General features: G+C 36.6%; 2 long non-coding RNA genes across 2 annotated transcripts in view; both read right to left on the bottom strand.

The window, feature by feature from the left end:
• LOC116687096 (uncharacterized) overlaps positions 1 to 265 on the bottom strand; it is a 5,369-nt gene that overhangs the window by 3,762 nt on the left and 1,342 nt on the right. The gene's annotated exons all lie outside the window — the stretch shown is intronic.
• The window catches only part of LOC116687098 (uncharacterized), a 1,515-nt gene that overhangs the window by 1,107 nt on the left and 143 nt on the right, over positions 1 to 265 (bottom strand). Inside the window, exons 1-2 of the long non-coding RNA XR_004331462.1 lie at positions 230 to 265; positions 14 to 61 (exon numbers count right to left, since the gene is read on the bottom strand). The exon at positions 230 to 265 is cut by the window's right edge and continues 143 nt beyond it. This is a non-coding gene — a long non-coding RNA (uncharacterized LOC116687098). The remainder of the gene's footprint in view (positions 1 to 13; positions 62 to 229) is intronic.

A 265-nucleotide genomic window follows, 5' to 3' on the forward strand; every position in this document is an offset into this window, starting at 1 on the left:
AACAAATCTTTACCTGGTTCCTTCTCAGCATTGAGCAGACCACAGCAGTTCATCTTTGAGCCTGTAACAGAAAGGGAGATTTGTCCATTTTCTAAAACTAATTACTAATGAGGGTTGGTTTAGGTACATACCTGAACCAACTTGAACTGGTCTTAAACTTCCGAGGTTTTCTTTTACCTATTCAGATATGGCTCTAAGAAAAAACTTTCTGATACTAATAAATACCTACCTTTGAAGAAAATGATTCTGTCCAGTTAGTTTTCCC

The sequence above is a fragment of the Etheostoma spectabile genome, chromosome 3, assembly GCF_008692095.1.
Source record: "Etheostoma spectabile isolate EspeVRDwgs_2016 chromosome 3, UIUC_Espe_1.0, whole genome shotgun sequence".
Lineage (NCBI taxonomy): Eukaryota > Metazoa > Chordata > Actinopteri > Perciformes > Percidae > Etheostoma > Etheostoma spectabile.